Source organism: Pleurodeles waltl, chromosome 10 (genome assembly GCF_031143425.1).
Source record: "Pleurodeles waltl isolate 20211129_DDA chromosome 10, aPleWal1.hap1.20221129, whole genome shotgun sequence".
Lineage (NCBI taxonomy): Eukaryota > Metazoa > Chordata > Amphibia > Caudata > Salamandridae > Pleurodeles > Pleurodeles waltl.
The window spans coordinates 718,437,717-718,464,980 of record NC_090449.1 but is presented as its reverse complement, the minus strand read 5'-3'; positions in this window follow the sequence as shown (position 1 = coordinate 718,464,980).

The following is a 27,264-nucleotide window of genomic DNA, read 5'->3' as shown; positions in this document are numbered from 1 at the left end:
GGTCCAAGCACAGTGGGTCAGCCTGTAAGCTGACTGTGACCTGTAGGGACTGTATGCAGCAGGTGACATTCAGAGGTAGTAAATGTTTGTGTGCATTGTTTGCTGGGTGATTTACCTGTCACTTGCCCCTTTGTGTGATGTATTCCATTGTCTTTCTGGTCAATGTCATGTGGCTAGCTCATGTCCCACAAAAGTCGCAGTTTGCTTACCTGGTCACTGCAGGGCCTGAGCTGGGGTGTGTGTAGGGCACCCTATTGTAGTCATGCCCCTTTGTCCAATGACTGCTATGTGCCACAGGTGGACAGGATGGTCAAGACAGGATGTTATTAGCTTGGTGTACTGACATGTATGTAACTCCGCCATTGTGTATGGGACTTGTGGACACAATATGCTGTCTTGCCATTTGCATCCATGCATGTCAACACCCATACGAAGAATGGAATCTGGAGATCTATCGCCAAGAAGGTGCGCCCACTGTCAGAAAAGGTGGGAGGACCTATAACACTGGGCCGGGAAGATCGCATAGGCCCAGCTGCGGCTGTTCTCCCAACGAGGACGGGGTGCCCGTCGGTTCATGACCACCATAATTGCCCACATTTTGGTGGCAGCCTACTCGACCGTGGATGGGCATTTGAGGGCAGCACAGCAGCCACAAGAGGATCAGTACAAGGCAAATTCATGCTTCAGCCTTTTCCAAATGATAGAGTGAGGGAATAGACTGCTGCCCCTGACAATGTGGGATGTGCCATGTGTCACAGATCATCTGGGAGCAAATTGATGTAGATGCGCCAAGTGTTTCCAGCTGGTATGTTCATCCTTTTGGAGCTAGGACCTAGGACTAAATTGTGGAGAACACTCAGCAGAGAGCACATATGACTGTGTTTAGCTACAAATATTCTGCTTCACCTACTCTGGTGGGAGCTTCTACCAACAAACCACTCCTCCCAAATGTCACACTACAAAGGTAGATAGGATGTGGATCACTTTCCTCTGCCATGTGTCTGGGGATATGTGTAGGTTGACATCTACAAACCAAGGGAATGTTTTCTCCACTGTATGTTGGGTGCTGGTGCCTCACAGCATGTCTGTGATGCATGGGTGTCCATCATACCTGTGACATGAATTATATGGCCAGGCAGATATATTCATGCCTCATAGTATGTCATTAGTCGTGTGTAATTGCAGTAGCTATGATGGGCATGACAGGTAAGGCCAGGGTGTGGATCCACTTCATGAACATTTGTACCATTGATGTGGAATGTTGGTTGTAGGTGCACAGCACCTGTGTGTTGATTGGGAATTGTGCCCTGTTTGGGGTAAGGGAGTCAGCCACAGACAGATGCCATGATTGCCATGTCTGAGATGTGGGCAGTGATGTTGCTTCTCATTGTACAACAATTTAGTGTCCTTCTGTTAGTGATTGCAAGGTCTTTGTCCCTCCTTCCTGCATGGTACAGTTGTCTAATACAAAGACACTCAGAAGTAAACATGGTAATGGGTGTGAGACATTTGTGGGGGCTATCCTGGGCCTTACAGGACCATTCTTCTGTGTATTCTCGAGACATCTCTCCATGATGTTTAGGACTTGACTTCATTGTTCCTTGCAACACCACATGTGGGGCACATTTGAGTGACCTTGCTACTACCTCTGTGACTCATTTTGGGCAGGTGTCACTTGTAGAACTGTACATTGTTGGGATGTGTCCATAGTGACATGGATGTTTCCATGCCACTTAATCCAGGTATGGCATGTGTGTACCAATGTTGTCTGTATTTCCTTAGCAACATCTGATATGGTTGATACTTTACACCAGTGCAAGTTAGATGTGTGCATAGGCTTGTGTCTGTGTAATTGGTAGGGTACCTTATAATGGGATCCAACTGTTGGCTACTGCTTCACTGGAGTGTGCTGCTTGTGGCACAGGTTTAGAGTGGAGTGGTATGGTTAGTGTGGTAGCTAGACTTTATCCATGCTATTGTAGTTGTCTGAAACCAAGTCTTTCTCTTATGTTTCCTTTATAATTCCAGATGGCAAGCATGGTTTTGCTTTGGCACATGATGGTGCCATTTGACATGATGGTATGTTTTGTCTCTCAAAGTTGTGATTGAAGGGTGTTCATGTCCATGTTATAACAATACTATACTTTCTTTTGGCAGCATCAGCACTGGGTGGGGAAGCATCTGGCCACAGGACCTTGGGCCAAGACACCACTGACACAGAGGGACTCAGTGGCCTGTAGGGCATGGCGGTGCCAACGGGGAGACTGGTTCGGCATCTACATCCTCAGATTCCCCCTCCAGTGGCCACTTCCTAGTGGTGGCGGACCCCTCTGGGACCACAAGTACCATCTTTATCTGCCACCCCCATTCTTTCACTGCCCTCTGTGTTGCTCCCACCCAGTTGGCTATGCTAGCTCAACCAAGAGGGTGGGTGTCCCCTTTGCAGCAGGCCCCTCTGACCCAGACCCTGTTATCCCTGCTGCTCTTAGTGAGGAGGCTATTGACCTCCTGAGGTTGATCTCTGTGGGTCAATCTGCCATTGTGAATGCCATCCAGGGACTGTCAAGCCAAGTGCAGCATATTGATGCATTCCTGGAGGGTATTCACAGTGCAATGACTGGCCTACAGATTCCTTTTCAGGCTCTGGCCTCCACACGGACAGCAGCCAGTCACCCCTTGTCTTCCACCCCCTCCACCTTCATCTTCCCAGTCCAGTTCCCCCCTTCCTTGACCCACCCAAAGCACACAGACAGACTCACATGCATCCACCTCAACAGACAAGTATAGCACACACAAACAAGCACCACAAGACACATCGGCATGCACACAAACAACTTCCACCTGCAGACACAGCAACAGTCACAACTCACCCTGACACGTCCCCCATCTTTAACATCACACACACACAACATCTAGCACACCTACAGACACCACATCAACAGTCACTGATACATTCACGACACCCATACTACCCAAAGACACCAGCAGACCCTCAGTCATCCACCCCACTCACTACTCCTCCAGACACCACAACCCCAGACACACCTACATGTAGCACATCCACCATACCTGCAGTCACCACCCCAACAGACAAGGGCATCCCCCCACACTGCCAACCCCTCCAGCCCAAACACAAAAAGCCCTCATTCACTCACCTAACAGACACCCACCACACACAAGCACACCTCCCACAAACATGCAACCAAAACATTCACACCTACATGTCAGACAACCACTCCCTCAACCTTCAAATCCCAAACCTGTCTGATGACCGTTCCCATGTGTCTAAGAAAGTTTTCCTTTATGAGCTTGACCTTTCCCCTGTTCGTCCCCCGTACCACCTCCAAAAGGACAACTTCCCTCCCAAAAGCAATCGCTTCCATTTCCAAGGCCTCCCTTGCCTCCTGCAAGCACCCATTCCTCTCTTCCCGCCAAGAAGAAGCCCACCCCTCTCAAGACAACTCCCCCTCCCAAGCCCACTGAGTTGTGTCAGTGCAGACATGGAGTGTGTTGATTTGTGCTAGTTTGCTCTGCATTTGAGTTTGCATGTGTCCATTTAGGTGTGTGTCCCACTCAGCTGGTTGGTATAGGGGTATGCCCCATGTAGTGTGAGTTATGTGTGCTATGTTGACTTGCCTTTCACCATTGTGTGACTGTGCATGACAACTTATATTGATATTGGTATTGCTTATCCCTGAAGTCCAATCGGCCCAATCCCTGTGTGCATGTTGTTTGTGGCCCTGTTCAACATGATATATGTCCCAGTGCAGCCTCCTTCTATGTATGGTCCCAATGCCCCCACTCCCCAGCTGTGCAGGTATTGTTGTCGTGGTGCGCTTTGTGTCTCTTGTCTATTTGTCTCTGTGTGCATTGTGCATGGGATTGTGCTTCCATTGTGCTATGTGTGGGTGTGTTTGATGTGTGTGTCGATTGCAGGGATATTTGATGGTGGTGTTGTGTGTGTGCTATGGCAAATGGATGTATATGTGTGTTGTATGTGTGGCCAGTCCCAGGCCAGTGTTGGGATTGAGTGTTTGGAATGTATGTGTGTATGTGTTGTGGTTGCTGTGTGTGTGAATGTTGTGTGGCCTTCTGTGTCTCTGATCCTGTGCCATGTAGCCATGCATAAATGTGTAGTATTGCAGTGCAGTGTGTGTGTGTGCTAGCTGAAGTATGCGTGTTGTGAATGTGTGGGAGTCTGTGTTGCAGTATGTGAGTGTTTGCAGGATATTAGGTGTAACTGCTGCCTGTAGCGTACCCCCACCATGATGTGTTTGGTAGCGGTGCAAGTTTGTTTGTAATATCAATAATATAATACATGTAGGTGTGTGTACTTAGGGTTGCTGTCATCCATGCCTGCATTGATTTAATTGATTTAATTGTCTTTCGGCGAGCAGGCGTGGCATTTAGGAATGGCTTCATGGTGGCTCTGGATGTGTATGGCTGTCTGCAGGTGAGTGTCTCCCTTTACACTGCCTGCCGTCACCTCCTGATATGTGGTGGTTGGACCACCATGGTCACATTGGCAGTGTGCAACCTCGTAATAGGTCCCGTGGAAACACAGTCCCTGCTGGTCTGTTTGTGATTCTAGGAGCCCGCAGCAGTCAGTGCTGCCTGGAGGGTTGCAGCAGATCGCTGGTGGTCTTCTATTTGCTCAACTGCCAACTTCCTAATACGGCGGTCCGCTCCAACAGCCCATTGGCGGTCGGATCGCCACCACCAAAATGGAGGTCTGAGGAATGCCAAACCCGTAATCACCCCCTTTATTTGTATGTGATTTATTCCAGGCATAATTAAGTGGTATCTTATATGATGATTGAATTTATAAGAACCATCAATGTATTTTATATGGTTGTGATAAATATGTGATGTCTTCATTGTTTTATGTACATTTCATGGATCTTGAATCTGAAATAAACAGATTTTGATTGATTCAATAATTTACCAGATAATGCCTAAGTGGCAAAATATGCTTAGACTCAGTAATATTAGTCCTGCCTATATCCCTAATAATGTTTATAATAACATTGCCTATATATTGCATAACAAAGTAATAGTGAATGAATTCATGCCAGGAGCAAGAATATGGCACTATAAATCTACTAAATCATGGTACAATCACAAACAAATCATATAACATATATTGCAATAAGTAAGAAAGATCATGCCCCGCTGAACAATTGATGTTGTATGTGAATGTGTGTGTGTCGAATGTTTGTCAACCGATCTTAGATATAGTTCTCATGAGTCAAAATTACTTCATGAAATTACAAAGTCTTATTGAGATGGATGTTTAGCTTTTGGTGGATTTATGCAAACTATCAGCAACATTGAACTACAAAATGGTAAATTTCATTGCAAGGAGATTTCTATATAGCGATGCACTGATGCAAGATGGCCACTGAAATTCAACGTTTAAGGGAGGAGATATCAGCCCAGCTTTCCTGTGTTGATGTCACTGGCCAACAGATGAGCAGTTGTGACTCAGATGAAAGTACACAACTTCTCGACTTATAAATACATATAAACTTAAAAACTTATCCTAAGGTGGGCTTTCCAAATTGTCTGAAAGTACTCATTACAAGGTTTTCGAGACACAAGACATATCTAGTGTGGATTACACATATTATTGACTCCCAGCTATGAGAACCTGGACCTGGAAATGCTGAAGGAATGGGCCGGAAACAATGTTGGGGTATTAAAAGAAATGCTGAGAATTGTAATTAAATATGCTCTTTCAGATAGGAAAAATAGTTTGGAGGAAATCTGGATATTAAAAAAAGATTTTGATAAGGATGGACATAAAGAAAATAAAGAAACATTCATTAAATTTCTAAATGAGATGAATATAAGACTTGTGAAACTGTGAAAACTATTAAGGCTATAAGGCTATAAAAAGCACAGAAATACAAATGTGATAAACAGGATTATGTATCATTTAAAATATCTGGTGCTTTTAAATTTCATGCCTGGTTTTTGTTCTGTACTTATAGCCATATTTTATTTACTTTTGAAGAATTTTATTCTTTATTTTTGATGGTATTCTTTTTTATGTTGTGATTTTACTTTTATTATATATTATACTAATCGTTATATATATTTCCTAACATTTTCCCCATTGTTGCTTACACTGAAGTGGGATTATCAAATCTGATCCTTCCAAAGACCAACACCTTCCCTACTGTTGCACTAGGATGGAGCTGGAATAGAGAATATGACCCCTACAAAGTCCGACACCTTCCTTAGTGTTATGTAGGTTGGTGTGGGAATAGTAAATAGAAACTCTCCAAAGTCTAATGCTTTTCCTATTGTTGCTTAATTTAGAGTGAGAAGAATAATTCTGACCCCTCCAAAGACCAACACTTTTCTTACTGTTGCTGAGATTGAAGTGAGAATAGTAAATCTGACTTGTGGAATATCCAACACTTTCCACAATGTTGCTGTGGTTGGACTGAGACTAATTAATCTGACCTCTTAAACTCCAGCATTTTCCTATAGTTCCTTAGGTTGGAATGGTAAACGCAAACCTGAGGCCTCCAAAGTACAATGCTTTTTCTACTGGTGCTTAGGTTGAAGTGGAAATAATGAATCTGACCCCACCAAAGTCCAATGCTTTTTTCTTCTTAGGGTGGAGTCGCGATTGTAAATTTCACCTTCCAAAGTCCAATATTTTCCATATTGTTTTTTTAGGTTAGAGTGAGAGTAGTAACGTTTATCCTTCTTAAGTTCAACACTTTACTACTGTTGCTGAAGTGGAATAAAAATAGCACATTTAATTCCGCTTCATTTAAACATTTTTGATTTAATTCTGTTGAAGTCTGAATGTTAATTGTGTTTTATTTGTGTGTATTATTAATTTATTGTATTGGAATTTAATTATGTATTTATTATGTATTTCACTTGTTTATATATAGATTAGTTTGGGGTAAGATTGTAAATAAATATTTTTCCTTTTTTGTTTGTAGAATTTGTTTATATTGGTATTTTAAACTTCTGCAATGTAATTTTGTTTTTACTTTGTGTTTGGTATAGTGGTTTAAGAATATTATTGTGATGTATATATGTGTGTGTGTATACACACACATGCACATACACACTCCCAAACACACTTATCTGTGTGATGTTGATATTGTTGTCCACTATATTTTTGATATTGATATTTTTGAAAGTGTAAATTAACAGATGAATGGCGTAAATCTGAAGGAAGTGTGTTCCAGAGTTCCGCCACAAAACAATAAGATCCTGAATTTAAGGTTTGGGCTAATATGTCATAAAATTATTTTTGGGAGGCTGATCTACATCCTCTAGAACAGTGGTTCCCAACCTGTGGTCCGCGGACCCCCAGGGGTCCGTGACACATTCCCATGGGGTCCACAGGCTTGGGCGGCAGGATGGCACTTCTCCTGCTGGGGCATCTGACAAACACGTGTGTGTGTGTGTTTTATATTTATAACTTCCTTTGTTGGCAATTTTAAAAGCACTGCAACATTCCTTGTACATCCAGCAGCTTTACAACAAAAATAAAAGCGTGAAGATAACTTAGGGCCAGATGTAGCATTATTCCAAATTGCGACTTGCAATTTGCGAGTCCCAGCGACTCGCAAATTGCAACTCGCAATTTGGAATGCAGAAAGGTGTCTCAGACACCTTCTGCGAGTCGTTATGGGGTCGCAAAGACCCACCTCATTAATATTAATGAGGTGGGTCGCAATTTGCGACCCCATAGCGATTCAGGGCACTCACGGGGATGGTGGCCTGCTGGGAACAGCAGACCACCATGTGCGTGACTGCTTTTAAATAAAGCAGTTTTTTTTTTCAAAGTACAACCCGTTTTCCTTCAAGGAAAACGACCTGCACTTTGAAAAATAAACCAAAACCTTCTGTTTCGGTATTTTTCAGGGCAGGTAATGGTCCATTGGACCACTGCCTGCCCTGAAAAATTAATTTTAGTGCCAGAGTTACCTGGGTACCTGGGTACCTGCCAGAGCGCCTGGGTTACCATCCACTTCATGAAAATGCATACCATTGCGACTCGCAAATAGGAAGGGAAATCGGTTCCGACTCGCAAAATGCATTTCAACATAGCAAAGTGGCTTTAGCGACTTGCAAACAGCGTTTTTCGCCGTTTGCGAGTCGCTAAACCTTTGCTACATCTGGCCCTTAGTGATTAATATACCTGCTGGAGAGAGATGGGAGTTTTATGCCCTGGCAGTTTTGACTCAACGGTAGCACAGATGGTTAAAATGCCTGCTGCAAAGAATGTGTATTATGCATAGAACAGCATTTTATATGCATAGCACAGTGGGTTTTTGTTTTTGTCACAGATTGTTTTGTTACAGTGCAATGCATACGTTACAATTGTAATCTAGCATAGTAAGCTATGAACTGCCATTCAAAAGCTCCAGGCAAACTGCATGGCACAAATTAGAAAGTTTTTTTTTTTCTCAGTCTTTCATTTTCTTTAGTCTACTAAAAAAGGTTTCCTTGCATAGAAATACTTTCTTATTATTAAAGTCAATGCTAACCACTGCATTGTGTTATGATTCCTGAGTTTGTGCTTCTCCAGACCAAGCACTCTAAGAAAACCCCTACCAGTGTGGATGACGTGTGAATCCTTCACCTTGTAGTACCCTGTAAAGTGTTCAGACACCCTACACTGGTATGACAGGTGCTATAAAACAAATGAATTATATGTGACAGAGAGGCTAGGGAGAGATGAGAGGCCCTCATGGTTTTACTTCCTTTCCCCACCACATATTTATGTCAAAAAGGTTTCTCAGATCTTAGGTACCTAAAAAATAAAACCAGAAATTGCTTTAAAAATATAGAATCTGACATGAGGATTCAACTTTCTTAAATAAAACCGAACATTGAAAAGTTAGTCGCCGAGATGCAGCGCCAACCTTACCATTAAAATGTAAAACATTTTGCATATGTTTTCAATATATAAAGATTATGGCCCTCATTATGAACACGGCGGAGGCTGGCGGTCTAAACACTGACTGCCAGCCCGTCGAGGACCCCGCCGGCCCAATAAAGAACATTCCGCTGGGCCAGCAGGTGGAAACAGTGTTTCTGCCAGCCGGCCCAGCGGAATGCTGGGCCTGGACATTGCTGACGGGTCCACATGGAGCCGGCGGCAATGTAGCAGTGCGGCGGGTGCAGCAGCACCCGTTACGCATGTCACTGCCCATAAATTGGGTAGTGATATGCGCGAAGGGGCTGTGCACGGGGGCCCCTGCACTGCCCATGCCAAGTGCATGGGCAGTGCAGGGGCCCACAGGGGGGCCTGAGGCACCCTTTCGCCATCCTTTCCCTGGCAGAGTAAACCACCAGGGAAAGGCTGGTGGAAGTTGTCTCATTATCCGGCGACCAGTGCTGCCCTGTCGGATATGTAACTCCACCATCGCCAGGCTGCCTGGCGGTGGAAGCCTGGCAATGGTGGAGTTACGCCAGTGGCGGTTTTGCCCCGAATATTATATGGCGGTCCATACCGCCATGTTCATAATGACCGCGTATATCTTTACTAATTAGAGTATTTGTTTAGTGTGTACTTGTTTGTGTATTTTTTGTGAATTACTGTTTTAATGTTTGAAATTCAAATTGTACAAATTGCTTGGGGGTCCCCAGCTTCCAATAATGATTCAGTGGGAGTCCTCAGGAGTCTAAAGGTTGGGAACCACTGCTCTAGAATGACTGCGTGCATGCTATTGTTTTCCTTAACGAAAATATCTTTAGACTGCCCATTACACCAAAATTATTGGAAGTAGTTACAACTCCTCCACTGACAGGTTACCTCCAAAAATGTGAAGACCCTTTCTTATGTTTACCCCCAATGTGTTATTGTGAAGATCATTTTATTCCCTGTTAGTTTCAGTTTTCTTTTGCTATTTTCCACGGTTCTTCCTCAGTGGTGAACCTGGGGTTAGTATCTTTCATGTCTAGAGTATCCTAAAAAAACATGAGCTACAGAAAGGATCTGAAGCAGAAAGATTTTGTTGAGGGTGTATTGTTATTTAAAATAATTTAGAAGGGAAAGAGTACTGGTCTTTTTATTCTCTGAATTTCATAAGATGTTACTTTCTTCTAGTCCTTTCAAACTGTGTTTGAGTCCATAGTCTCCAACACTTTTTATTCAGTTGTAGTGAGTTTAATCCTAATCTGATACTGATCAACCACCAGGTCCTGTCCTGGATTTCCCATGTCAAGTGATGGTGGCAGCATATGATGTTTTATGATTTATAGCCTGGTCAGATTGTTTTCACTGAGTTAGTAAGAGCATGGTATACATGCTCGTACATACTTGTGTGATATGAATAGGCAAGTTGTCAATATAAATATTTTAAAATAAACAATTTGTCAATAAAAGTATATTACAAATCACCATCAAATTTTCCAACATAACTATAATTCCGAATCCTGATGCGAAAAAAAACATGGAGATTGTTATCTCACTATTAGTAGCAGTGGCTACATATGTACACAAGTAATATCCATTATAAATATAAGATGTATACTTTTTTAGAAAGACATTTACCTCTAACATACCAAATTGCCTCTAAAAACCTTGGCAATGTGCATACCACCATCACATGTGGACTTGTTTTACAAATTCTAAGAGCCGAGTGACAATCCCTGATGCCTAACGATTTACATAATGGTTTTATCCAGTAAGCCCCTCCGTTTCTTGTACGCCTGCCAAAAAAAAAAACATGTACAACACTCTCTTGGATCATACATCTCATTGGTCAAAGATCAGTCAGATTTTCCGTTTGTTTCCATCTTGATGTAAACGCCTGCAGGGGTAAAGATCCAAGTCTAAATCTAATATGAAGTGCACGTGCTAAGTGTGAGGTTATTATATCTAGAAAATACTCGAACTCATAGTGGCACTTAGTTAGTAGAAAGTCCTCTGTCAGACTAAAAGATGGGACTAATGCCAGCTCATTTGCTTGTTGACTCGACCAGTAAACGTCCTTCAAAATCTGGTTGGTGTTCTATGGGGGATGAGTGGGATCAGACCAATACAGGCCTGGATCTAGCTTATGGAAGAGAGTTTTTCCATAACTACACCACTGGACTTTCTCTATTTTGGGGGCTGCTAACACTGCTCTAAGCCAAACTCTATACGGGTCTAAGATATCTGTAGTACATAATCTGATCCAATATTGGAGTGTCCTTAGAGCAGCTAATATTGCGATAGAATTCAAGTTTTAGTCCATTCGTATGGGCAAAGTGGGAGAGCTCTAAGGCACTTTAAAAAAAGTTTTTAAAGACAGGTTTTCTGCTCTCTCCAAATCTTGCAAGTTGCAGTGTCCCCAACACTCAGCACCATAGGTGACTCCTCCTCTGACCTGACTTTTATAAATTTCCATTGCCGGATTGATGGAATATCTAGGTGATCTGGCAGCAAATCTCAGTATGCCACCTGCTTGTTGTTATAAGCACATAATACACTTTAGCTGATGGGCTGGCCATTTGTGTGAATCCTCCATCCTAGTTCCTAGATAATCAAAATCCATTACTCGTTCTAGCATTTTCCCATCAAGCATTATCGTTTTCCTCATCCAATATTTTAGATCCCCGAACACCATATATGTGGTCTTAGATGCATTAATTTGGAGGCCATAATCCCTACAAATCCCCCAAAAGTTCTCAAGCAGCCTGTTTAAACCTGTAGCAGTTTGTGAAAGCAATGGGGTATCATCTGCTAACAGGAGGCATGGTGTCTTGGCTCCATCCAGTTTTGGGGTATCGTTTCCACAATCAAGCAAATAGGGTATACATGCATTTATAAAAAGTAAAAAAAGTGTGGGGGCTAGTACACAACCCTGTCTCATGCCTTTCTGTAGGGGAAATTCCTCTAAGTTCACCATCTGTTCCCCATCTTATTCTGGCATAACTTTCAGTATATATTTCTTGGATTAATTTTAAGAGGGGACATGGGACTCCAATCTTGCCCATGATTTCCCATAGTTTGTCTCTGGGAACCAGGTCCAAAGCAAACTTTAAGTCCACAAAAGCAACAAAAATCTTTATTGTATGGGCATACTCACGTCGAGTTAAGGTTAGGTTCTCTCCATTGTTTGCCCTTACTGCCTCCAAGAGTCTACTCTTGGCCTGTCTACACTCTTTGTTGAACCATTTGCAATTGCTCCCCCTGTGCTGTTTTTCCCCTTGCAAGCTCCAAAAAATAGATCCCTCAGAGAGGAAAAAAACATTAAATGTTTGTCCATAAACTGTGTAGGTGAACATACAGACAGTACGCCTACAGAGGAGTAGTTGAGGGTTAAATCATGCAATTTTGCCATTAGCCCACTGGATTTGGCAAAAGTCTCCCATTTTATTGAGCGTTTGTTGTTTGCCACTGTCATAGGGAGCATACCTTCACGTTCCCGCTGCGCATTGGCTTTGGTCGAGAGCCACCTCTCACACTGTACTAAAATAGGTGAATGCTCACTACTGCATTGTTCCCCCACCTTCAGATCTCTAAATTCATGCCAAATCCTTGCATCGATCAGGACAAAACCGATAAGGCTGTTATACCTCCCTCTAAAAAAAGCCGGCTTAGCAGGCATATCGGAGGGAAACTGCCCATTTCCAGGGTGAAAGCCATGTGTTAGCATAAGATCAATCACCTGGAGGGCACTAGTGCTAAATTTAAGCTGGTTCCTTGTCGAAAAAAGGGAGAATTTCCCATGAGGGATCCTCTAGTTGAGTTAGTTCTGAAAAAAGGGAATTTGGCTCCAAGGACACATTCAAATCTCCAGCTAGAAGAACGGAATGGCTAGGAAGAAATTCCGAAACCAATACACTCAACATGCTGACAGTAGTGAAGATTTGGTTCAGTGGTCCTGGTCTATTATGTACATTGACACATAAAAACTAAGTTAGCTTAATTGAAATTGTCAATATGTCATATGAATCAGCATATATTTCCCTCATTTCGCCCGCAAGGAAAATGTTTATCCATGTAATGAGGCCCCCCAATGCCCACCCAGCCACACACTGTCTTGCATTTTTGCAATATGAAATAAACCCCTGCCTATAAATGTTCGAATTAGACCAGGTCTCCTGGAAAAGACAAACATTAAAAGTGTCAATGAGCTGCTCCACCCAGGATCAATGATCTTGCTATGGATGACAGCTACATTCCATGAAATTAATTCAGAGTCAAAAGAGCCTGGCCTCACAGCATTACCCTTTGTACGATCTGGAATAGATGTGATATTTGACTGCTCGTTAGTAACTGCCACATTTGCGGGCTCTACCTGATCTATGCTTCTAGACAATGTCTGGTCCAATGATAATTTGAGGCCTAGCTCTGGCAGTGTATGGATAGACAGGGGGGCAAAAGGTGTGATTAGTCAGTCAATATCTGAAAGATTGTTGTGTTGCGATGGAACCTGGGTCACGGGGAGGTGCTTACTCTTGGTGCCACTCGCCTTCACGTGTGCCATCGGAAGCGGAGAGGTGCTCACAAGCCCTGTTCTGTTGAAGCCCCCTTCCAATTCTCTGTAGCTTCTCAGTGTGTCAAGCAGATTTAGGCCTTTGCAGAGGTTGTGGATTGGTCCCTCTCGGATTCCGTGGCAGATAAGTGACCCATCGGGTCCAAAACAATGTCAGAAGCAGGAGAATCCACCAAATCACCTGATCGACATGCCACACGAGAGGGGCTTAAAACAATGTTCGAACCATTCCTAAGAGGATTCTCTATCTCCAGAGATAACAGCCCTTCCACTATTTTTGGACATGTAAATGTTATTTCTATTGTGTCCCAACACCCTGGGGTTTCTGTGTGACGCATGACAGAAATAATGTCTGAATGTATTATGGAATCACACTGCCTAACGTATCTAATCCAATGGATGACTTTGTTCTTTAAAGACAAGCTGCTTTCTCGTGTGGTAGGCAACACTGGTGGTACATTACACATGAACATTTGGTGGGCCTCATCATATATCTTAGGAGGTGGTGCTGCGAAAGACTGTTTGCGAGACCTGCTCGCTCGAGGACCAAACACTGAATTAACTCCCTTCTGCACACTCAGTCCAAAATCTGGTACAATAGCGGGGGGAGCTCTTGTTACAGCAGCCCAGCTTCTGAGATAATCAATCATTATGGACCTCTGAGTTTCATGGGTGGGCAGCGTGGGGACCGGACAATTGCTTTGAGTGCCTTGGTTTCTTGTGCCCCTTCCCGGCTGTCATTAGAGATTAAACACCTCCTCCATCATTTGTCTAAGTTCACTAATTGTTTCCCTTAAATTTAGAAGGATGTTGCCCATATATTCATGGAAGGGGACTTGAACGGGCATATGGCAAGCTGTTTGCACGCCTTGATCCAACTTGTCAATGCCCAGTAAATCTTCAGAAGACCCCAAGGGTAAGAAGTGATTTATGCAAGGGATCTCATAAATGGTTGAGCTACACGGGGGGACCCCCCCAAGCTCCCACGCAAAGGATTGGTAGTCCCACTTTCAGTGATAGAGTTATCGCACACCCCTAGGACAGGCTCCACAGTTGCCGTTGTTGCTTTGGTACCCAGTTCTCCCTCATTCTTTGGCTTGGGTTTAAAAACAAGGCAGAAAGTGGGCCACTTTTCCTTCTCTCATTGGCATACTGTTCTTTCCCCTTTAACAAAGACTCAACTTCTTCAATCAAAGTATCAATCTGATTAGTAACACAGGTTTGACATTACGGGAAGTAGTGTGAATTTTGGGAACTTTAGACAAAGCTGCACCCGTTGCGGGGCTCCCTCTAGCCTTGGGCTTGCCCATATCCAATTAAATAGCAAACGTCAAGAAGGTTTTGATAGGTTGATACACTCTAATGGTTAATATCCTGATTTTGCCTTAAATCAGAAAGAGGGGTGGCCCTGCCTGGCCTCCTTCGGTCTCTGACGGGCGCAGATGGGCCCGTCCCTGGCCCCGGCTTTGCCCGGGCGTGGCCTGCACGCGCTCCATGCAGTGGGGCTGCCGAATGCCCTATAGCGCTGTCGGTCCTGGCTTCTCCCCCTCACAGCAGTTGAGCCTTTGGGCAGGTAGTCCCCCATCGAAGCGTGCTCACCCGCGCAGCGGGGCTGCTGAATGGGCTATGTAGCGCTGTCGGTCCTGGTTTCTCCCTCTCGCAGCAGTTGAGTCCTGGGGCAGGTAGTCCCCCAACGAAGCACGCTTACCCGCGCAGCGGGGCTGCCGAATGCACTATGTAGCACTGTCGGTCCTGGCTCGTCCCCCTCATGGCAGTTGAGTCCTGGGGCAGGTAGTCCCCCAACGAAGCGTGCTTACCCACACAGCGGGGCTGCCAAATGCGCAATGTAGTGCTGTCGGTCCTGGCTCCTCCCACTCGCAATAGTTGAGTCCTGGGGCAGGTTTTCCTCCAACGAAGCGGGCTCACCCATGCAGCGGGGCTGCCAAATGAGCTATGTAGCGCTGTCGGTCCTGGCTTCTCCCCTTCGCAGCAGTTGAGTCCTGGGGCAGGTAGCCCCCCAACGAAGCTTGCTCACTTGTGTAACTAAATGAATGGAAAATTACCAAGATTACTCATTTACACAACATCACATAATTGTGGGAAGACATGCTGTTTGGGTACATTTTAAACATCAGCAGCATTTCAGGTAGAATTTTTTAGCTGAGCGGACAATTTAAGTACATTTTTTTAGCGTGAAACTACAAATCTAAATGCAAGTGATAGTATTTTGAATGTGAGCGGCTGTTTCTTTAATGTGAAGAATCAACAAACATTTCAAGTAGTTTTTTTTACCTGAGCAGACCATTCAGGTAGTTTGGGAATGCAAAACTACAAAGCTGAACACAAACGGACGTTTTTTCAAGTTGAATGACTGGAAATCAACTCAAAGTTACATTTCAAAGTTGAATTTGTATCCGAATTATCTGTTTAGGTAAGTGTTTGAGCCTGAAATGCATTTTACTTAATGATGTATAATTTTGTGTAATTTTGCTGTCATATTGTACAATTATGATACAGAAAATTATGGAAGTTTTCTACACCCTTAGGTTTGCCTGAATGGTTGTTTTCCATCTGAGTCTGCTGCGTCTTAATGTTTACCACAGGTACACAACGATCCCCGACTGATTATATATTTTTTTCAGTCTAGTGCTTTGGATTGATTTTCACTTTCATGTCTTCTTTGTAGATGGTAGCGATCTTTATCCGCTTCAAACACTGTTGCAATTTAATATAGCCATTTAGAAAGAAATGTTTCTTGTTGTAGAGTTGTAATGCTCTAGACATCTACCATGCACATAGAGGAAGAGCAGCTAGGAAGAATAGCTAAATTAGAAACACATCTGAAGGTTGAAAATCTTGAGTGTGAGTAAACTGATATGAAAAGTTGGTATAAATAAACAGTATTAGAAGTGGTAAAATGCCTTACGAAACAATGTAAAAACATTGAAAGGCTATTTACAGAGTGTAGGAAGTTGGCTCTGTATGTGCTATTTCAAAGTAAGGAATAGCATGCACAGAGTCCAAGGGTTCCCCTTAGAGGTAAAATAGTGGTAAAAAGAGATAATACTAATGCTCTATTTTGTGGTAGTGTGGTCGAGCAGTAGGCTTATCCAAGGAGTAGTGTTAAGCATTTGTTGTACATACACATAGACAATAAATGAGGTACACACACTCAGAGACAAATCCAGCCAATAGGTTTTGTTATAGAAAAATATCTTTTCTTAGTTTATTTTAAGAACCACAGGTTCAAATTTAACATGTAATATCTTGTTTGAAAGGTATTGCAGGTAAGTACATTAGGAACTTTGAATCATTTCAATTGCATGTATACTTTTCAAGTTATTCACAAATAGCTATTTCAAAAGTGGACACAGTGCAATTTTCACAGTTCCTGGGGGAGGTAAGTTTTTGTTAGTTTTACCAGGTAAGTAAGACACTTACAGGGTTCAGTTCTTGGTCCAAGGTAGCCCACCGTTGGGGGTTCAGAGCAACCCCAAAGTTACCACACCAGCAGCTCAGGGCCGGTCAGGTGCAGAGTTCAAAGTGGTGCCCAAAACGCATAGGCTTCAATGGAGAGAAGGGGGTGCCCCGGTTCCGGTCTGCTTGCAGGTAAGTACCCGAGTCTTCGGAGGGCAGACCAGGGGGGTTTTGTAGGGCACCGGGGGGGACACAAGCCCACACAGAAATTTCACCCTCAGCAGCGCGGGGGCGGCCGGGTGCAGTGTAGAAACAAGCTTCGGGTTTTCAATGTTAGTCTATGGGAGATCAAGGGATCTCTTTAGCGCTGCAGGCAGGCAAGGGGGGGCTTCCTCGGGGAAACCTCCACTTGGGCAAGGGAGAGGGACTCCTGGGGGTCACTTCTGCAGTGAAAGTCCGGTCCTTCAGGTCCTGGGGGCTGCGGGTGCAGGGTCTTTTCCAGGCGTTGGGACTTAGGTTTCAGAGAGTCGCGGTCAGGGGAAGCCTCGGGATTCCCTCTGCAGGCGGCGCTGTGGGGGCTCAGGGGGGACAGGTTTTGGTACTCACAGTCGTAGAGTAGTCCGGGGGTCCTCCCTGAGGTGTTGGTTCTCCACCAGCCGAGTCGGGGTCGCCGGGTGCAGTGTTGCAAGTCTCACGCTTCTTGCGGGGAGTTGCAGGGTTCTTTAAAGCTGCTTCTTGAAACAAAGTTGCAGTCTTTTTGGAGCAGGTCCGCTGTCCTCGGGAGTTTCTTGTCGTCGTCGAAGCAGGGCAGTCCTCAGAGGATTCAGAGGTCGCTGGTCCCTTTGGAAGGCGTCGCTGGAGCAGAGTTCTTTGGAAGGCAGGAGACAGGCCGGTGAGTTTCTGGAGCCAAGGCAGTTGTTGTCTTCTGGTCTTCCTCTGCAGGGGTTTTCAGCTAGGCAGTCCTTCTTCTTGTAGTTGCAGGAATCTAATTTTCTAGGGTTCAGGGTAGCCCTTAAATACTAAATTTAAGGGCGTGTTTAGGTCTGGGGGGTTAGTAGCCAATGGCTACTAGCCCTGAGGGTGGGTACACCCTCTTTGTGCCTCCTCCCAAGGGGAGGGGGTCACAATCCTAACCCTATTGGGGGAATCCTCCATCTGCAAGATGGAGGATTTCTAAAAGTTAGAGTCACTTCAGCTCAGGACACCTTAGGGGCTGTCCTGACTGGCCAGTGACTCCTCCTTGTTGCTTTCTTTGTTCCCTCCAGCCTTGCCGCCAAAAGTGGGGGCCGTGGCCGGAGGGGGCGGGCAACTCCACTAAGCTGGAGTGCCCTGCTGGGCTGTGACAAAGGGGTGAGCCTTTGAGGCTCACCGCCAGGTGTTACAGCTCCTGCCTGGGGGAGGTGTTAGCATCTCCACCCAGTGCAGGCTTTGTTACTGGCCTCAGAGTGACAAAGGCACTCTCCCCATGGGGCCAGCAACATGTCTCTAGTGTGGCAGGCTGCTGGAACTAGTCCGCCTACACAGACAGTCGGTTAAGTTTCAGGGGGCACCTCTAAGGTGCCCTCTGGGGTGTATTTTGCAATAAAATGTACACTGGCATCAGTGTGCATTTATTGTGCTGAGAAGTTTGATACCAAACTTCCCAGTTTTCAGTGTAGCCATTATGGTGCTGTGGAGTTCGTGTTTGACAAACTCCCAGACCATATACTCTTATGGCTACCCTGCACTTACAATGTCTAAGGTTTTGTTTAGACACTGTAGGGGCACCATGCTCATGCACTGGTACCCTCACCTATGGTATAGTGCACCCTGCCTTAGGGCTGTAAGGCCTGCTAGAGGGGTGACTGACCTATACTTGCATAGGCAGTGAGAGGCTGGCATGGCACCCTGAGGGGAGTGCCATGTCGACTTACTCGTTTTGTTCTCACTAGCACACACAAGCTGGCAAGCAGTGTGTCTGTGCTGAGTGAGAGGTCTCCAGGGTGGCATAAGACATGCTGCAGCCCTTAGAGACCTTCCTTGGCATCAGGGCCCTTGGTACTAGAAGTACCAGTTACAAGGGACTTATCTGGATGGCAGGGTCTGCCAATTGTGGATACAAAAGTACAGGTTAGGGAAAGAACACTGGTGCTGGGGCCTGGTTAGCAGGCCTCAGCACACTTTCAATTGTAAACATAGCATCAGCAAAGGCAAAAAGTCAGGGGGCAACCATGCCAAGGAGGCATTTCCTTACACAACCCCCCCCCCCAAACGAAAGAGGATGAGACTAACCTTTCCCAAGAGAGACTTCATTTTCTAAGTGGAAGAACCTGGAAAGGCCATCTGCATTGGCATGGGCAGTCCCAGGTCTGTGTTCCACTACAAAGTCCATTCCCTGTAGGGAGATGGACCACCTCAACAGTTTAGGATTTTCACCTTTCATTTGCATCAGCCATTTGAGAGGTCTGTGGTCAGTTTGAACTAGGAAGTGAGTCCCAAAGAGGTATGGTCTCAGCTTCTTCAGGGACCAAACCACAGCAAAGGCCTCCCTCTCAATGGCACTCCAACGCTGCTCCCTGGGGAGTAACCTCCTGCTAATGAAAGCAACAGGCTGGTCAAGGCCATCATCATTTGTTTGGGACAAAACTGCCCCTATCCCATGTTCAGAGGCATCTGTCTGCACAATGAACTGCTTAGAATAATCTGGAGCTTTTAGAACTGGTGCTGAGCACATTGCTTGTTTCAGGGTGTCAAAGGCCTGTTGGCATTCCACAGTCCAGTTCACTTTCTTGGGCATTTTCTTGGAGGTGAGTTCAGTGAGGGCTGTCACAATGGATCCATATCCCTTCAGAAACCTCCTGTAATACCCAGTCAAGCCAAGGAATGCCCTGACTTGAGTCTGGGTTTTTGGAGCTACCCAGTCCAGAATAGTCTGGATCTTGGGTTGGAGTGGCTGAACTTGGCCTCCACCTACAAGGTGGCCCAAGTAAACCACAGTTCCCTGCCCTATCTGGCATTTGGATGCCTTGATAGAGAGGCCTGCAGATTGCAGAGCCTTCAAAACCTTCTTCAGGTGGACCAGGTGATCCTGCCAGGTGGAGCTAAAGACAGCAATATCATCAAGATAAGCTGTGCTAAAGGACTCCAAACCAGCAAGGACTTGATTCACCAACCTTTGGAAGGTGGCAGGGGCATTCTTTAAACCAAAGGGCATAACAGTAAACTGATAATGCCCATCAGGTGTGGAGAATGCTGTTTTCTCTTTTGCTCCAGGTGCCATTTTTATTTGCCAGTACCCTGCTGTCAAGTCAAAGGTACTTAAGAATTTGGCAGCACCTAATTTATCTATGAGCTCATCAGCTCTAGGAATTGGATGAGCATCTGTCTTGGTGACAGAATTGAGCCCTCTGTAGTCCACACAAAACCTCATCTCTTTCTTTCCATCTTTGGTGTGAGGTTTGGGGACTAAGACCACTGGGCTAGCCCAGGGGCTGTCAGAGCGCTCAATTACTCCCAATTCCAGCATCTTGTGGACTTCCACCTTAATGCTTTCCTTAACATGGTCAGACTGTCTAAAGATTTTGTTTTTGACAGGCATGCTGTCTCCTGTGTCCACATCATGGGTACACAGGTGTGTCTGACCAGGGGTTAGGGAGAAGAGTTCAGGAAACTGTTGTAGGACTCTCCTACAATCAGCTTGCTGTTGGCCAGAGAGGGTGTCTGAGTAGATCACTCCATCTACTGAGCCATCTTTTGGGTCTGATGACAGAAGATCAGGGAGAGGTTCACTCTCTGCCTCCTGATCCTCATCTGTTACCATCAACAGATTCACATCAGCCCTGTCATGGAAGAGCTTAAGGCGGTTCACATGGATCACCCTCTTGGGGCTCCTGCTTGTGCCCAGGTCCACCAGGTAGGTGACCTGACTCTTCCTTTCTAGCACTGGGTAAGGGCCACTCCATTTGTCCTGGAGTGCCCTGGGAGCCACAGGCTCCAGAACCCAGACTTTCTGCCCTGGTTGGAACTCAACCAGTGCAGCCTTTTGGTCATACCAAAACTTCTGGAGCTGTTGGCTGGCCTCAAGGTTTTTGGTTGCCTTTTCCATGTACTCTGCCATTCTAGAGCGAAGGCCAAGTACATAGTCCACTATGTCTTGTTTAGGCTCATGAAGAGGTCTCTCCCAGCCTTCTTTAACAAGAGCAAGTGGTCCCCTTACAGGGTGGCCAAACAGAAGTTCAAAGGGTGAGAATCCTACTCCCTTCTGTGGCACCTCTCTGTAAGCAAAAAGCAGGCATGGCAAGAGGACATCCCATCTACTTTTGAGTTTTTCTGGGAGCCCCATGATCATGCCTTTTAATGTCTTGTTGAATCTCTCAACTAAGCCATTAGTTTGTGGATGGTATGGTGTAGTGAATTTGTAAGTCACTCCACACTCCTTCCACATGTGTTTTAGGTATGCTGACATGAAGTTGGTACCTCTGTCAGACACCACCTCCTTAGGGAAACCCACTCTGGTAAAGATACCAATGAGGGCCTTGGCTACTGCAGGGGCAGTAGTCGACCTAAGGGGAATAGCTTCAGGATACCTAGTAGCATGATCCACTACTACTAGGATGTACATATTTCCTGAGGCTGTGGGAAGTTCCAGTGGACCAACTATGTCCACACCCACTCTTTCAAAGGGGACCCCCACCACTGGAAGTGGAATGAGGGGGGCCTTTGGGTGCCCACCTGTCTTACCACTGGATTGACAGGTGGGGCAGGAGAGGCAAAACTCCTTAACCTTCTGGGACATATTGGGCCAGTAGAAGTGGTTGACTAACCTCTCCCACATCTTGGTTTGTCCCAAATGCCCAGCAAGGGGAATATCATGGGCTAAGGTCAGAATAAACTCTCTGAACGACTGAGGCACTACCACTCTCCTAGTGGCACCAGGTTTGGGGTCTCTGGCCTCAGTGTACAGGAGTCCATCTTCCCAATAGACCCTATGTGTTCCATTTTTCTTGCCCTTGGACTCTTCAGCAGCTTGCTGCCTAAGGCCTTCAAGAGAGGGACAGGTTTCTTGTCCCTTACACAGCTCCTCCCTTGAGGGTCCCCCTGGGCCTAAGAGCTCAACCTGATAAGGTTCAAGCTCCAAAGGCTCAGTTCCCTCAGAGGGCAGAACTTCTTCCTGAGAAGAGAGGTTCTCTTTTTCTGACTGTGTTGCAGTTGGTTTCCCAACTGACTTTCCTTTTCTCTTGGTAGGCTGGGCCATTTTTCCAGACTCCAGCTCTACTTTTTCACCCTGTGCCTTGCATTGTGCTCTTGTTTTTACACACACCAGTTCAGGGATACCCAGCATGGCTGCATGGGTTTTTAGTTCTACCTCAGCCCATGCTGAGGACTCCAGGTCATTTCCAAGCAGACAGTCTACTGGGATGTTTGAGGAGACCACCACCTGTTTCAGGCCATTGACCCCTCCCCATTCTAAAGTTACCATTGCCATGGGATGTGCTTTAGTTTGATTGTCAGCATTGGTGACTGTATAAGTTTTTCCAGTCAGGTATTGGCCAGGGGAAACCAGTTTCTCTGTCACCATGGTGACACTGGCACCTGTATCCCTCAGGCCCTCTACACTTGTCCCATTAATAAAGAGCTGCTGCCTGTATTTTTGCATGTTAGGCGGCCAGGCAGCTAGTGTGGCTAAATCCACCCCACCCTCAGAGACTAGAGTAGCTTCAGTGTGGACCCTGATTTGCTCTGGGCACACTGTTGATCCCACTTGGAGACTAGCCATTCCAGTGTTACCTGGATTGGAGTTTGGAGTGGAACTTTTCTTGGGACAGGCCTTGTCTCCAGTTTGGTGTCCAGACTGACTACAGTTTCGACACCAGGCCTTTTTGGGATCAAAGTTTTTACCCTTGTACCCAGGATTGTTTTGTGAAGAGGCTCTGGGCCCACCCTCCTGTGCAGGTTTTTGGGGGCCTATAGAAGACTCTTTACTATTTTTATTTTTGGCTGTCTCACCACCTTTCCCCTGGGGAGGTTTTGTGACCCCTTTCTTTTGGTCACCCCCTGTGGAAGTTTTGGACACCCTAGTCTTGACCCAATGGTCCGCCTTCTTTCCCAATTCTTGGGGAGAAATTGGTCCTAGGTCTACCAGATGCTGATGCAGTTTATCATTGAAACAATTACTTAACAGGTGTTCTTTCACAAATAAATTGTACAGCCCATCATAATTACTTACACCACTGCCTTGAATCCAACCATCTAGTGTTTTTACTGAGTAGTCTACAAAGTCAACCCAGGTCTGGCTCGAGGATTTTTGAGCCCCCCTGAATCTAATCCTATACTCCTCAGTGGAGAATCCAAAGCCCTCAATCAGTGTACCCTTCATGAGGTCATAAGATTCTGCATCTTTTCCAGAGAGTGTGAGGAGTCTATCCCTACACTTTCCTGTGAACATTTCCCAAAGGAGAGCACCCCAGTGAGATCTGTTCACTTTTCTGGTTACACAAGCCCTCTCAAAAGCTGTGAACCATTTGGTGATGTCATCACCATCTTCATATTTAGTTACAATCCCTTTAGGGATTTTCAACATGTTAGGAGAATCTCTGACCCTATTTATGTTGCTGCCACCATTGATGGGTCCTAGGCCCATCTCTTGTCTTTCCCTCTCTATGGCTAGGATCTGTCTTTCCAAAGCCAATCTTTTGGCCATCCTGGCTAACTGGATGTCCTCTTCACTGGAGTTTTCCTCAGTGATTTCAGAGTTGTTGGTCCCTCCTGTGAGGGAACCAGCATCTCTGACTATTATTTGTGGAGTCAGGGCTTGAGAAGCCCTGCTCTCCCTAAGTAGGACTGGAGGGGGGGAATTTCCCTCCAAGTCACTATCTTCATCCTCTGAGTTGCCACCCTCAGAGGGGTTGGCCTTTTCAAACTCTGCCAAAAGCTCCTGGAGCTGTATTTTGGTAGGTTTGGGGCCCATTGCTATTTTCTTTAGTTTACAGAGTGACCTTAGCTCTCTCATCTGTAGATGGAGGTAAGGTGTGGTGTCGAGTTCCACCACAGTCACATCTGTGCTAGACATTTTGCTTCTAAAAGTTGGAATACTTTTTAAGAATCTAAAACTGGTTCTAGAATCTAATTCAAACTTTTACAAACTTTTAAACTCTAAAAGAAATGCTAAACAGGATCTAATACAAGGCCCTAGCAGGTCTTTTAAGAATTTAGAAAACTTTTCAAATTGCAAAAATCAATTTCTAATGACAATTTTGGAATTTGTCGTGTGATCAGGTATTGGCTGAGTAGTCCAGCAAATGCAAAGTCTTGTACCCCACCGCTGATCCACCAATGTAGGAAGTTGGCTCTGTATGTGCTATTTCAAAGTAAGGAATAGCATGCACAGAGTCCAAGGGTTCCCCTTAGAGGTAAAATAGTGGTAAAAAGAGATAATACTAATGCTCTATTTTGTGGTAGTGTGGTCGAGCAGTAGGCTTATCCAAGGAGTAGTGTTAAGCATTTGTTGTACATACACATAGACAATAAATGAGGTACACACACTCAGAAACAAATCCAGCCAATAGGTTTTGTTATAGAAAAATATATTTTCTTAGTTTATTTTAAGAACCACAGGTTCAAATTTAACATGTAATATCTTGTTTGAAAGGTATTGCAGGTAAGTACATTAGGAACTTTGAATCATTTCAATTGCATGTATACTTTTCAAGTTATTCACAAATAGCTATTTCAAAAGTGGACACAGTGCAATTTTCACAGTTCCTGGGGGAGGTAAGTTTTTGTTAGTTTTACCAGGTAAGTAAGACACTTACAGGGTTCAGTTCTTGGTCCAAGGTAGCCCACCGTTGGGGGTTCAGAGCAACCCCAAAGTTACCACACCAGCAGCTCAGGGCCGGTCAGGTGCAGAGTTCAAAGTGGTGCCCAAAACGCATAGGCTTCAATGGAGAGAAGGGGGTGCCCCGGTTCCGGTCTGCTTGCAGGTAAGTACCCGCGTCTTCGGAGGGCAGACCAGGGGAGTTTTGTAGGGCACCGGGGGGGACACAAGCCCACACAGAAATTTCACCCTCAGCAGCGCGGGGGCGGCCGGGTGCAGTGTAGAAACAAGCTTCGGGTTTTCAATGTTAGTCTATGAGAGATCAAGGGATCTCTTTAGCGCTGCAGGCAGGCAAGGGGGGGCTTCCTCGGGGAAACCTCCACTTGGGCAAGGGAGAGGGACTCCTGGGGGTCACTTCTGCAGTGAAAGTCCGGTCCTTCAGGTCCTGGGGGCTGCGGGTGCAGGGTCTTTTCCAGGCTTCGGGACTTAGGTTTCAGAGAGTCGCGGTCAGGGGAAGCCTCGGGATTCCCTCTGCAGGCGGCGCTGTGGGGGCTCAGGGGGGACAGGTTTTGGTACTCACAGTCGTAGAGTAGTCCGGGGGTCCTCCCTGAGGTGTTGGTTCTCCACCAGCCGAGTCGGGGTCGCCGGGTGCAGTGTTGCAAGTCTCACGCTTCTTGCGGGGAGTTGCAGGGTTCTTTAAAGCTGCTTCTTGAAACAAAGTTGCAGTCTTTTTGGAGCAGGTCCGCTGTCCTCAGGAGTTTCTTGTCGTCGTCGAAGCAGGGCAGTCCTCAGAGGATTCAGAGGTCGCTGGTCCCTTTGGAAGGCGTCGCTGGAGCAGAGTTCTTTGGAAGGCAGGAGACAGGCCGGTGAGTTTCTGGAGCCAAGGCAGTTGTTGTCTTCTGGTCTTCCTCTGCAGGGGTTTTCAGCTAGGCAGTCCTTCTTCTTGTAGTTGCAGGAATCTAATTTTCTAGGGTTCAGGGTAGCCCTTAAATACTAAATTTAAGGGCGTGTTTAGGTCTGGGGGGTTAGTAGCCAATGGCTACTAGCCCTGAGGGTGGGTACACCCTCTTTGTGCCTCCTCCCAAGGGGAGGGGGTCACAATCCTAACCCTATTGGGGGAATCCTCCATCTGCAAGATGGAGGATTTCTAAAAGTTAGAGTCACTTCAGCTCAGGACACCTTAGGGGCTGTCCTGACTGGCCAGTGACTCCTCCTTGTTGCTTTCTTTGTTCCCTCCAGCCTTGCCGCCAAAAGTGGGGGCCGTGGCCGGAGGGGGCGGGCAACTCCACTAAGCTGGAGTGCCCTGCTGGGCTGTGACAAAGGGGTGAGCCTTTGAGGCTCACCGCCAGGTGTTACAGCTCCTGCCTGGGGGAGGTGTTAGCATCTCCACCCAGTGCAGGCTTTGTTACTGGCCTCAGAGTGACAAAGGCACTCTCCCCATGGGGCCAGCAACATGTCTCCAGTGTGGCAGGCTGCTGGAACTAGTCAGCCTACACAGACAGTCGGTTAAGTTTCAGGGGGCACCTCTAAGGTGCCCTCTGGGGTGTATTTTGCAATAAAATGTACACTGGCATCAGTGTGCATTTATTGTGCTGAGAAGTTTGATACCAAACTTCCCAGTTTTCAGTGTAGCCATTATGGTGCTGTGGAGTTCGTGTTTGACAAACTCCCAGACCATATACTCTTATGGCTACCCTGCACTTACAATGTCTAAGGTTTTGTTTAGACACTGTAGGGGCACCATGCTCATGCACTGGTACCCTCACCTATGGTATAGTGCACCCTGCCTTAGGGCTGTAAGGCCTGCTAGAGGGGTGACTGACCTATACTTGCATAGGCAGTGAGAGGCTGGCATGGCACCCTGAGGGGAGTGCCATGTCGACTTACTCGTTTTGTTCTCACTAGCACACACAAGCTGGCAAGCAGTGTGTCTGTGCTGAGTGAGAGGTCTCCAGGGTGGCATAAGACATGCTGCAGCCCTTAGAGACCTTCCTTGGCATCAGGGCCCTTGGTACTAGAAGTACCAGTTACAAGGGACTTATCTGGATGCCAGGGTCTGCCAATTGTGGATACAAAAGTACAGGTTAGGGAAAGAACACTGGTGCTGGGGCCTGGTTAGCAGGCCTCAGCACACTTTCAATTGTAAACATAGCATCAGCAAAGGCAAAAAGTCAGGGGGCAACCATGCCAAGGAGGCATTTCCTTACACAGAGAAATCAAAAATTAGAAAAGGCAAGAAGGGCAGATTATAGAATTATAAGTAAAAGGAAAAAAGTGCCTTTTACTACACAATTTGGCAAGAAATGATACAAGAAATATCCTCAAAAGTTGTACAAATATTCTGGAAATTAGTTTAATCCAGTATGAGTTGGAAACAAAATACTGTAAATCGGATGGTTGCACAGGCAGCATGGATAAATCATCTGAAAGAAATATGTAGCAAAGAACCCTATAGAAAAAGTAACACTGAGCCCATTCCAGAAGACTATGTGGATAATGGTGAATTATTTCAGAGTTTGTCCGATAAAGCGATAAAACAAAGTTGTTATTGCAATCTCACTTTCAATAATTAAGACTGATGTTGAT